The sequence below is a fragment of the Aotus nancymaae genome, unplaced genomic scaffold (genome assembly GCF_030222135.1).
Source record: "Aotus nancymaae isolate 86718 unplaced genomic scaffold, 86718_ANA_hifiasm-v0.15.2.pri h1tg000039l, whole genome shotgun sequence".
Taxonomy (NCBI): Eukaryota; Metazoa; Chordata; class Mammalia; order Primates; family Aotidae; genus Aotus; species Aotus nancymaae.
The window spans coordinates 10154167-10166771 of NW_026988453.1; positions in this window are offsets into that span (position 1 = coordinate 10154167).

Here is a 12605-nt window from a genome sequence, read left to right on the forward strand (position 1 = left end):
GGAGAGGACACTCTCAGCCAGGCCAGGTGGGTCTTGGCCTTGGAGCCAGCTTTGAACTGGCAGGTTCAAACCCATCCATGGTAGCCTGACCTGCAGAACCAGGTGGTTGAAGGTTTGTTTGTTTTTGCTTCATCCCGCACCAAACCAGAATGTCCCATTGAGAAGGCAGAGAGTGAGTAAGACAGGATGCAGTGGGTCAGGACAAGCGTGCATCAGGAAGTCAGGAAGAGAGGGTGCTCAGGGCTGGAGGCTGCTTCCGGCCCCCCGGAGCACAGGCCCCTGAAGTCACTTTCAGGCCCACACTCTGGAGTCTTTATCAGGAGTGTTTCAGGCATCAATTTTCTTTAAGTTCGTTCTGTTCTCCTGCATCACCCTTGTTCTTTCATTTTTCTCCACACAGCAGCCAGCGTGAGCCTCCAAACACACAGACCTGATCATGTCACTCCCTGGCCTAAGATCCCTAACGGCACCCCACTGGGTGTCAAATCTGGATTCCTCCGCAAGCCTGCCTTCAGCCCCATCTTGCCCCCTCTCCTGGCTGCTTGCTAAGCTAAGTTCCAGTTTCTGGAAGGGGCCCTCTGTTCTCTCGCCCAGGACTTTTGCAGCCTGCTATTTCCACTTCCTGCAATTCCCATTGTCCCCATCATTAAGCTCTTTCCCCTGTCTATTCCTACTTAGGTTATTCAGATCCCCAGATCTGAGCTCAGGATCTTCTGCAGAGAAATCTACTCATCGTAGCCTGTGTTAGTTTCCCTTATGTGCTCTCAGAATACACCATGCTTTCCCTATATTGCATGTACCACAAGTGTAATTTACAATTACTGCTGTTATTGTCTATCTCATTTGCTGGACTGAATGCTCTATGAGGACAGAAGCGTCTTGTAGTTCTTTTGTTTTTTTTTTTTTTTTTTGAGATGGAGTCGTGCTCTGTCACCAGGCTGGAGTGTAGTGTCATGATCACAGCTCACTGCAACCTCCGCCTCCCAGGTTCAAGCGATTCTCCTGCCTCAGCCTCCCAAGTAGCTGGGACTACAGGCATGCACACCACAGCCAGCTAATTTTTGTATTTTTAGCAGAGATGGGGTTTCACCACGTAGGCCAGGATGGTCTCGATCTCTTAACCTTGTGATCCGCCCACCAAAGTGGCCCTCAAAGTGCTGCGATTACAGGCATGAGCCACCACACAGGGCCTGTAGTTCTATTAACTATGTCTTCAGTACTGTGGATGAGTGAGTCAATTTGATTCGATTTAGTAAGTATTTATGAGGACCTAACACTCAGATTCAGCAAGGACTTCTGGGCACCTACTATGTGTCCATTATGGTGCATCTTCATATGAACTCATAATTAATTTAATTTCCACAAACTCGATGCTAGAATTTGGAGTCCCAGGGCTAAAGCTATCACATTAGATTATGGGGATTAGATGAGCTCATATACGTGGAAAAACAGAAGCCTGTCACAGGTAGGTGATGAACAAATATTTATTCAATGGACAAATATGTTAACAAAGTGACCTTCTGATAAAGAAGTTAAATAATTTCTTTTTTTTTTTTTTTTTTTTTTTTTTTTGAGACAGAGTCTTGCTCCATCACCCAGGCTGGAGTGCAGTGGAATGATCTCAGCTCACTGCAACCTCCCAGGTTCAAGAGATTCTCCTGCCTCAGCCTCCTGAGTAGCTGGGATTACAGGTGCCCACCACCACACCCAGTTAATTTTTGTATTTTTTGAAGAGACTGGGTTTTGCCATGTTAGGCAAGCTGGTCTCGAACTCCTGGCCTCAAGTGATCGATCCACCTATCTTAGCCTCCCAAAGTGCTGGCATGACAGATGTGAGCCACGGTGCCCAGCCAAATAATTTTTTTGTAAGCTGAAGAACGCAGGATTTCCCAAATCAAATAGGTCATAAGTCCTAAACCTGGGATTTGAACCCATGCCTAGAGATGTAAGTCCACATTTCATCCCTTGTTACCACTAAGTTCTGCTGGCCCAATGGGGAACTCAAAGAGGTAAAAGACCTTGGTTTGTTTTCAAGGAACAGGCAAGTACCTTCTTGAAGAAGATAGGCACATAGGAAACAACCTGAAGATACAGTTTCCTCTGATTTCATGCCAAGGAAATTGATACCGACAGTAAGTGAAACTGGAAATCAGAGTAGAGAGAGACCCATGGAGTAGTGAGGGAAGCCTCCAGGGAGAGGTGGGAAAGGACATTCCTGGAGGATGAGATGACAGAAGCAAGAGCAGAGAGGAGCAAGTCAGCACGGACAGGAACCCCACCCACTGGACATGCACGTCCTGGGTCGGAGGAGAGAAAGCCTTTGGTGGTCCAGGAGCCACCAGACCTGCATGGCAGACAGAGATGCTATTGGGCTTGGCAACGGGAAGTCATTCCAGATTTGTGACCAAGGGAGCAGTCTGGGGTGAGTAAAGTTCAGGAAAGGTCAGCCTGAGAGTGTTGTGTAGGATGAACTGTAGGAAAGAGGAAAGAAAAGGAAGGCAGGGGAAGAGAAGAGGGAGGAAGAATAGAACAATGGAGGGAAAGAATGGCAGCGTCTGTTGTTCACCTAGCAGGTTCTTTCCAAAAGATAGCTTGTTTAATCTTCTCAACTACACTGCATGGCGTGTGTTATTATCCCAGTTCTGCAGATAAAGAAGCTGGAGTTAAAAGAGTTGATTAACTCGCCCAGGGTTATTTATCTAGATAGAATCCAGAACAAATGCTTGAGTGTTTTGCCTCCAAATCCAGAAACCCTTCCACTATATTTCAAGGTTCAGCTGGCAGGAAGCCTCGTTAGGAGGTTATCGCATAGCAGGGAAGTCACAGGGTGGTGGATTTTGGGTACAGAGACTTTCCTCAGCTGACATAAGTGTGCCCACCTCCAGGGCCCAGCTCTAAAAGAATGATGGTTGGAGTGATGAGTGGCATCTGCTCTAACAAGTCCAGCAGTGAAGTCAGGAGCAGTGAAGGGTCTGTCCTAGGAGAAGTGTCCAGTGCGGAGCCACGTGGAGAGCGGAATCCAAGGCCAAGTCTCAGGAGGTGCACTTAGAACTGGGGAAGCAGCCTGGGTGGGGAATCAGGGCAGCTGGGGTCTAGCCCTGGAAGTACCACTCTGGGACTCTGGATCAGTCACTTAGCCTCCAGGAGCCTCAGGCTCCTCATCTGTAAAATAACATTTGAAATCTAATCTTCCTTATCTTTTTAGTTTTGAGATCCAAATGAAATTGTGACCATGGACGTGCTTCTTTTTACTCAGAAGTGCTGGGCTGGTGGAAAAGATGGTGATTGTTATCAGACAGCAGGATGGTGACAGTGAGGGGCAGGCAGACCCAGGACTGGAGGAAGGCAGAGGACAGCTGGGCATTTCCTCACCCAGGACAGGCCAGACGTGCTCCCTGAGCTATTGCCTGTGCTGGGTGTTTGCCATCAGCCATTTCTCCCTCTGACTTTATCACTTCCACTTAAATTAATTCATTGCTCACTTATTAAGTTCCCACTCTACTTAAGTCACTGAGCCGAGCGATTCTTATTCCAATCCTCTGAACACCCTTCCTTTTACCTTTCCCCTTCACTGAATATCAAAAGAACTAGGGAGATAAATCCATTGTGCCTTTGGCAAAAAGTGAGTTACCTATATCCAAATATTAAGACATATTAAAATTCTTTCACATTTCCCCTGGCCTATTTCTCTTCTCTACCGAATTCATCATCTGTGACACATTTGTGTCACCAATTATAGGTGTAGCTCATCCGATTCAGCTGTAGAAAGAAGAAAAAAGGCACAAAAATGTCTATGCTGCTGGTTAAGTTAATGTGAAGTATTTTACATGTTGTGGAGGAGGGAGCACATGCTGTGCATCGGCCGACATAATAGCTCGTGCATTTACATATCGCAGAAAATGCATTAGTGGAGATAGCTATTTTCATTTATTTGTACCAAAGCCTCTAAAGAAAAATCAAAGGGCAGTGTATTGCTCAAGTGCATGTGCCATTCTTACAAAACAGAGTGACTCAGCACATGTGCTGAGTCCTGATACCTCTGTATCCGGAAGGAAACTGGGCACAGGGCAGTGCTGGGGCAAAGGAAGGGGGCTGGTGCTGACACCAAAGGGACAGAGAAAGGACCACATTCATTCGTTCCCATATGACTGTTAATAGTGTGAGAGACACAGAAGGACTGAGAATTTTCCCCTGTGGCCCTCCTACATCCTTGGCCCCTGCCTGGCAGTTCTTCCCTAATTTCTCTTGAACATACTTGACTTTAGCTCCTAACCGTTCCTCCGCACTCCTGTTGATAAAATCCAAAGTGCCCGAACAATGGCTAGGGTGTACCAGATCCATCCTAGGCATAAGTACCATCTAAGGCAACAGTACTCCCTGCAGATGACCTGGGATGTTCACCCTTCAGCTCACTGTCTAGTGCTTGTGCATGCTTGTTCTGTTGCCTGAACACTGAGGCAATAGTACGGGTTTCTCTGGAGATCAGGACCAGAGAGGCCAGTGTGGGACAGATCCTAGACACAAGATCAGGCCCACGATATAGGGAAGATAGAGGGGAGGCAGAGGGGCTGAAACACCGAGGGGGTGACAGAGAGGTGGGAGAGCAGCAGCACATGTGGAAAGACAGCCCCAGGAGGAGGTCAACAGGGACATTGCCCTGGGCCCAGAGAGGAGGGTTTTACTTCATTGAAAATGAAACATACTCCAGGAGAGCATTCTAGATACTCTTGACTCCTGCGGCTGAGTTGTGTACTGTCAGTTCGTTTGGGATATTCTCTACTCCCTGAAGGTGGAGACTCGGGGTAATGACAGAAAAGTTGAGTTCTCCCAGGGCGACCAGGCATTTGGACAAGTGGCTTATGAGTAAAGCCACTCCTTACTCTTGTATGCTAGGAATTCACTCTAGGATTCATCTCATGTGTATTTGCTGAATTCCTGTCAGATGCCGGGAACTATGCTAGGAGCTGGAGGAATAAAGAACAATGAGCCCTGTCATTTGAAAGTGATGGTAGCCATCCCAGAGTACCAGGACAGAGGTCAGGTGAGGAGCTGGGACCATCAGCCCTGGCTGGCCTGGGTCTTCCTTTTTCTACACCTCCTGGTTTTCTACCTCCATGTGTTGGATGTTTGTACCTGCATGCTTTGTACCTCTGGATGCTTTGTCCAATGGCTGGCAAGAGCCCGGAGAGTTGGAATTGGGCATAACAGAATGCTGAGTGGTCGTCAAGGACCCCCCAGGTTCTCTCTGCCTTCAGTGAGACCATCCCTCTCCCAGGAAACACAAGGCTCCCCTATCTCCCATCTGGGATTGGCCACCTTGTCTAAATCCAGGCACATGTGCTGGGTCCTGATGCCTCTATATCTGGAAGGAAGCTGGGCACAGGCAGTGCTGGGGCAAAGGAAGGGGGCTGGTGCTGATGCCAAAGGGACAGAGAAAAGAGCACGTTCATTCATTCCTAAATGACTATAAATAGTGTGAGAGACACAGAAGGACTGAGAATTTTGCCTGTGGCCCTCCTGTATCCTTAGCCCCTGCAGTGTCAGTTCTTCCCTAACTCCTCTTGAATATACTTGACTTTAGTCCCTAACTGTTCCTCCACACCCTTGCTGATAAAATCCAAGTTGCCCAAACAATGGCTGATAATCTGCAACAGTTTCTCCCTCTTCCCAGAGCCATTCTTGATCAATTACTCCTGAAACTAGCTGAACTCGCCTAACCCCCTCTCCTGCTAAAGCCTAATAGAAAATTCTGCTCTCCTGCCCCAGGTGAGAAGGGAATAAAGATGCTGCGGGTGCAGCATTGCTGTGAGGGTCCAGGACTGGCCCTGCTGGCTTCCTTGGGATAACATGGCCCAGTCCTAGAGAGGGTGTTCTGTCTAGTCCAAGAAAAATATCCAGAGGGAAGAGGGCGGGTGGACAGCATGAAAGAGAGAAAGAGGAGATCCTCCTGCAGCTCTTAGAGAAATCTGAAACAATGTCAGGGAGGGCAATTCTAGAATTGTGGGAGACAGGCCTGCAGCACCACCTCCAGGAGACGCCCGGGGTCTACTCACAGCTTCCCACTACTGCACCTCCACTAGCCCTCTCCAGCCACTGCATGGAGGGCTCCTACTTCATCTTCAGCATATGGTGCCCATGTCTCAAGCCAGCGGGTCTTAGCGCCATCATTTTCATATTTCTCACCATGGCAGAAAAAATAAACCCCCTTTAATTTAAGGCACAGGGGATTCTGTTACTTGCAGCCAAAAGCATCCTTGACTGATAAAGTCTTCTAGCGGGTTTCTTTGTTGAGGTATCATTGCAGTATGTTCCATTCTCTACAGCCTTGACCGGAGCCTTTATAAAATGCAAATCTGACCTTGCTACTTCCCTGCTTTAAATCTTCTATTGGCACTCCACTGCTCGCAGGATAAAGGTCAGACTGCTCTGCACGGCACATGAGCCCTCCACAGTCTCCTGCTGCCTGCTCCTCTGGCCTCGTCCCTGGCACTGCACTTCACGGACAGCTCTCCACACTCACCACACTTCTTTGTGCTTTCTTAGCACATGCTGTTTTCTCTGTCTGGAACACCTTCTTCTCTCCAGGTCGTTCCCCTCCTCTCTCAGAGCTCCACCCTCTACGTTCTATATCCGTATGTTTTGAATATAATCATACCTTATTGTCTGTTCCTCTTGCAAGACAAGAGCTCCTTCATTTTCTGGATATATCTTATTTTTGTTTTCCTAGTCTTGGATAGAGGGTTCAAACCCAGGAAACTGAGAAATGAATGAATGAACAAATGAATGAGTGCACTGAACCAGGGGCCTTGATTCTGTCTCTAGTTCTTCTTATAACCCCGTGAGCTCTCTGAAACTCATGTTCCTCATATGTAAAACAGGGGTAATTCTATCTTTGTTGTTTGAGGTATCAGTGAAATTATTTTTATATGGCAGCTTTGTAATAGCAAAACAGCACTGGCCTTGATGACAGGTCAACCCAAGTTCAAGTCCATGACTCTAATAATTACTAATTTATGAACTCGGGCAAGTTGAGTAAACTATCTGAGCCTTAGTTATCTAACTGACAGGAGGTTAGATAGAAATGTGTGCAGTTATTATGAGGATTACTTGAGATATTTACTGGACATGAGAATTCTTGGTTCCTAAGAGGAACTCAATAAATGTTTAGTTGAAGTGGACATGAGAAGAAGGGGTCTTCAGCCTGGTAGGATCCCACTTGGGATGCCCAGTTCCTGGACAAGAGCTGTGGTCCCCACGCTGCTGGGCAGCTAAAGCCCAAAGCTGTGCCTGCCTCCTTTCACTGTGCAGACAGTAGGCACCGTGCCAGCAGCTCCATGCAGAGCTGCTCTGGGTCTCTGTCTCTAGGCTGGAGGATAAGAAGTGTTACTAACATCTGCACAGCACTGAAACAAATACCCCGATATGTCCATAAATATATATCTCATATAAGTCTCTTGAGTTGGGTGAAAGCTTCTCAGAAAATCTGAAATTTAATTTGAGACTTAAAGGATGAGAAGGAACTAGCTATGTAAAGATAAGGAGAAGGGAACTCCAGCAGAAGGAACAGCCACGGTAGAGTCCCAGAGCTGGGACAAGCTTGATGCATTTAAAGGAGAACATGAAGACAGAGCTGAGAAGAGGGCACAGGGTAGAGCCCTGAGGATGAGCGGGCAAAGGATAGCGAGGAGGAGCACACAGCGCCCAGGAGCCAAGAGGAGCGTGTTTCAAAATGAAGGGAGTCCTCTGGGGCTCCTTGAGGAGCCCGGCCTAAAGGATGAGGGCAGGAGAGTCACTCAAAGAGGAGATAACAAACATTTCCCCAGATCCAAGCAACTGAACAGAGCTGGGAACTGATCTAAAGGAGCCCTTCCCAGAGTCCTGCCTACCCGCTAGGGCAGAGTGCGGTGGGGTTGGTGTGAGTTGGAGAAGCTGTTGATGTCGCAAGTCAGCTTGTGCTGTAGTCTCAGTCCCACTTCCAGGCATGAAGGCAGGAAGGTAGAGAGCGCTGTGCTCGCAACACGTCCAAACACAGACCCGTCAGGGGACCCCCAGATCTCAGCCCCTCGCAGTGGTCTGCGTCTCAGTAAGTGGTGTTAGCATTCATCCAGTCACTAAGGCCTGAAGCCAAATCATGATTCACAATCTTGCACTCTTCCTCGCCCTCATTAATACGTCCACCAAATCATGTCAGTGATGAACATCTTCAAACCTTTTGTCTTTTCTTTCTGCTACCACTACAGCTGCACAGTGCCCCACCGCCTCCCTCCCAGACTACAGCAGTAGCTTCTAACTGTTTCCTTCACACCCAACCCAGCCCGTCTCTGTCCCCTCACCACCCAGCCACCAGAATGATCTTCCCATCTGTAGAGATGCAGAGTTCAGAGCAGCAACTCTCTTCACGTACGAGACATTTTTTGGAAAGTCTCTGGGAGTTGATGCTTGGATCCTAAGAGCCCTCAAGTGTGGGGTGGAGGCGAGAAGGATTTGCTGGTTGTGCTATAAGTTGGAAAAGAAAAAGAGAGGAAAGAAAGGGTGGAATGGGAAGTGATGTGAGGCCGCTTGATTGTGTTAGGTCCCGTGACATCCCCCACACCGACCTTCAGTAAAAAACTCAGGAAACAACAAAATGCTTAATGTAACCTGATTTCCCATGGGAATCAGTGAAAGGCCTGGGCTTTGGGTCTAGACCAGTAGTGAGCGGAGGCAGAGAGGGTGGCATGGGGAGGGCAGAGCATGGATTGGGAAGGGGGCAGGTGTGGGAAGGCTCTGAAGCAGCACACACAGATGCAGACGGGACGGAAGTGCAGAAGTGGAGGAGGGCCTTGACTGTTTCAGGTCTGAGGAATCTAGGTGCAGGCCAAGATCAATCAGTCCTCACGGGGCCCCAGTTGGTATCTGAATTACATGACCATGTGATAATATGAATAGACACTGTTTATTCAGCAGTGTGCTGTGGTTTTTTTTTATATGTAGTATCTCATTTGATTTTATTCTCATAACAACTGCAAGGGGTAAATATTATTATTGCTTTACTTTATGGGGTTCCATCCTGTTACAATCTAAGTTTATTTTCCTCTATTTTTAAGATAAATAATAACTGTAGGGCAGCCTAGAGTTCCCTGAATCACACACAAAGAAAGTTAAAGGATGAAAAAGTAATCACTGAAAAGGAAAGTGAAGTGCAGAGACCCTGGCAGCCTGGCTCCTGAGCCTGTGTTCTTGTTCACTGTGTGTTCTCAATCTCTCTTCCCTCCCCTCCTCTTCCCTTCTTTCCTATCTTCTTCCATCTATCTGCTCATCCACCCATCCATTCACCCATTAAGCCTCCATCCATCTATTCATCCATATTTCTGACCACATAACTATATATAGATAGTTGGATATATGTGTGTGTGTGTGTGTGTGTGTGTGTGTGTATTTCTGACCATAGACAGTCAGAAATGTATATATAGATATATCTCCAACTATAGAGATTATTCCTCTTTGGGTAGGAGGTTGAATTAAAGAACCTAAAAGTTTCCTTCCAGGCTCAAGTTCTCTGAGGTTTAGTTTACTTTAGACTATTTTTCAATTATTTTTGGCAGGTGTTGATTTTCCTAACTAACTGGTTTGGATTTACCGAAACATACATTTCAGGGCTTTTGGATCTAGGAGAAAGTCCAAGTCCTTCACGTTGAGAGTGAGATGAAGTGACCCACTAAAGCTCACCCGATCCAGACCTCTGCCTGTTCCACAGTGTGGAACTCTGGGTATGTGGCAAGTGGTGATAAGGACAACAGTCCAACTAGGTCATGCGTAAGAGAGAATGACAGCCTGGAATCAGAGTGTCATCTGTTTCTACAGCACGTGTATGCTAACAGTCAGTGATGATTATGACAGTGGTCATGACTCCAGCAATTCACACGTCCCCATACCTGAAGAGATTTAGAGACCTCATCCAAGGCACGTCTTGCCTCCTGATAACTAATGCCTGATTCATTCCGGAGATGAACAAATTTAAAAGAAGGCGCTATTTAAAAGAAAAATGCTCCAGGAATTTTAAAACCTTTTCTAGCTTTTATCTCTTTCTGAGGAGTTCCTTCCTGTTGTATGTTTATTTTCTTACATCCATTTTAAAAATAAAAAAACTGTAGAACAGCATAGAATTCTTTGAACCACACAGCAAAAGAAAGAAAGTGGAAGCAAAAGGAAGTGAGCTCTATGGTCATGGGCAGAAAGAGACCGATGATCAAGGGGAAGTAGCTGGGTTTGAGGATACAGAAGCTGGAAACAGCTGGTTCTGGCTGCACCAGAACGCACACATCACATCCATGCCAACTGCCACCTTTTCAAACTCCAGGAAGCCTGGCGTGGGTGAAGCTGAGTCACCTGGAGGCTGTGCCGAAGGCTGGTTGTGCTGTAAGTTTTACGTGCAGCAGGCTCTATCTTTCTCTCACAAGTGAGTTGGGTGAGCTCTTGGCATCCAACCCTCCCTACATTCACCTCCTTTGAGAAGAAAAAAATGAGACCCAGAAGATAATATTAACATTTACTGAGTAGCTACATTGTGTCCAGAACTGAGTTTCACATGTTTTATGTCACTTATTCATCTCAACATTCTTGAAAGGATGGTATTATTTTCCCCATCTTATAGGTGAAGACTCTGAGGTTCAGAAAGTTAAAGTGACATCACCAGGGTTCCCGACTGGTAAGTGATGGAGGCTGAATTTGAGCCAGATCTGTATGCTCCATTCACTCTCCTGAGGAAAGAGCCTAGATGCGTTCTATCTGCATTCCTGCTTAGATTCTGTACAACTTCTCCTGTCCATCCCCTTAGCCCCCTCTCCTCTAGCCCATGAGATTACAGCTTTGCACACTGACAGTGGGGTCCTTCTCAGCCTACACATAAAACCAGGCATCAAAGGACAGGAGGGTTCATCTCACACACTCACAGACCCTGTAGACTCTTCAATCTACACCTCCAGCTCAAACTCAGAACATTGATGGGGACCTTCTCCAATCTTTCACCTCCCCTTTCTCCATAAAACAAATGTCAACGTTCATGCACCTGCCCACCCCCAGCTTACAGGGAAGCCTCTGCGAGACTATACTTCCCACTGTGGAGGAAGGCACGTACAAGTCAGTGGGCTCATCCGTTGACCTCTGTGTGAGATGGTGCGTGGTCCTGCCCCACGGACTCAGAGTGCAGAATTCCCAGGGTGCACAGGTGTCGTGATTCACAAGAGCAGCTGTCAGCACATCTGAGTGCACAGACCACCCCCATGCCAGGCTGGGAGAGGCTGCTCCTATATTTGGCAGGTGGCTCGTGCCCAGTGGCACCAAGGCTATGGCAGGGCGTAGCAGAGGTCTAAGGCCAAGTGGAAGTAGAGCTGTTGCTTTGTTTTGAAAGTCAAATGAATGGCCTTTATAAACCTCTACCCACAACTCTTTGAAAAGGGATAGGAGTAATTCTGACCCTACTCTTACCTCCCTCCACATCAGTTCAAGCTGAATGAAGAGCAACCCTATATGGATACAAAGGGATAGATGCAGCAACTTCAGCTGGACCTAGCACCGCTTTCAGTGAGGTGGATGTCCTCACTGGATCCTCTTGTCTGTCTTCAAAATGAGAATGACCAACTTTGGATTTATTATTCTATTCTTGAATCCCAAAGACCATCCTTAGAGCAAAATATGCTCTTTGAAGGATGAGAATGTGGAGAAGCACAGTATCTTTAAATACCAAGGGAAGGGAGTCTCAGATCAGGAAAACTAGGAAATGGGCGTATCACTAGGGTAAGAATGCTGAGTGGCAGGTGCAGGCTGTCTGTGACTTTGTCGTGTCTGGGAGACAAATGACCTTTCCCAGGGTGTGGGAATTTAACAGGCTGTGCTCCTGATGACCTTGACCATCCTGATCACCCTTGTGTGACGCTGGGGTCCAGATTCCACCCAAGTTTGACTTTATTGCTATTCCCAGTTTCCCTGTTAATCAAGGCAATTCATGAATACGGAATAAGGTGATCATTCCCCAGGTTATGGCTTGAAATAGACACAGAAATCAGCTCAGCTGAATACAGCAAGCAGAATCAGTCCTCCAGAAGGCAGCTTTCTCTCTTTCCAGGGGTCTGTAATAAGGCATAACTTGGCCAGTTGTGGGAGTCCCTGTGAGCCACAGCAGACCAGGTCCTCACCCATGGCCAGGAATGAGGCACAGGCTTTTGGGTGTGCGTGTATGAGCAAAGGTACATAGAAACCACCACACCCACACCCCACATTCCATGACAGGGTGGAGTATTTGTTGTCCTTACCTTTACCTTGTCATTATTTTCAGAAATCCTAGGCTTTCAAGGTGCTGTGTCCATCAGAACACAGCCCAGAAATTCTCAGCAGCCTTAAAAGGCACCTTTCCAACAGCATTTCCTTTATCTGCCCCTCACCTCTGGGCATCCTGGACTCCAAGCAGGTCACAGCCATGAGTAAGATTTACTTCCTAAGGGGAGGCAGGAGTCATGTCTAGCCGTGTCTAACCTCCAAGCTTGTATTTGCAAGCCCACACCACGCACCTATAATACCCTCTTTTGGCATTTGCTCAAGCTGCACAACTTGGTCAGGGAATTTGAGGG